The sequence below is a fragment of the Parasteatoda tepidariorum genome, chromosome 7 (assembly GCF_043381705.1).
Source record: "Parasteatoda tepidariorum isolate YZ-2023 chromosome 7, CAS_Ptep_4.0, whole genome shotgun sequence".
Lineage (NCBI taxonomy): Eukaryota > Metazoa > Arthropoda > Arachnida > Araneae > Theridiidae > Parasteatoda > Parasteatoda tepidariorum.
The window spans coordinates 7,387,273-7,387,674 of record NC_092210.1 but is presented as its reverse complement, the minus strand read 5'-3'; positions in this window follow the sequence as shown (position 1 = coordinate 7,387,674).

Genomic DNA, 402 nt, shown 5'->3' with positions numbered 1-402 from the left:
AAATAAGTTATAGAAACAAGTTGGAAAGCTCAAACAAAATTTATTTTTATGTGACAATTTATTCAGATAGAATCCATTATTAACACAAAAATTATAAAATTGCTCAAAACTGGGATAAATAATTCCTATAAGAAAAATTAATAACTTATAAGCTATACAAACAAATATAATTGGGTGTTCTACGTGTCAGACCATAAACTAGTATGTTCAACAAAAATAAATTTATTAATTATAGTACCAACATGTTAAACAATGTCAAAATAAAATCAAATAAAAAATTAAAAAATATATTTCAAGTTTTAATACAGATATTAAAAAATAACTAGAGATTTGTACACGAATATAAAAAAAAATCTGTCAGATGTTTTCAACATTAAATACAATAACAATTATATATATATA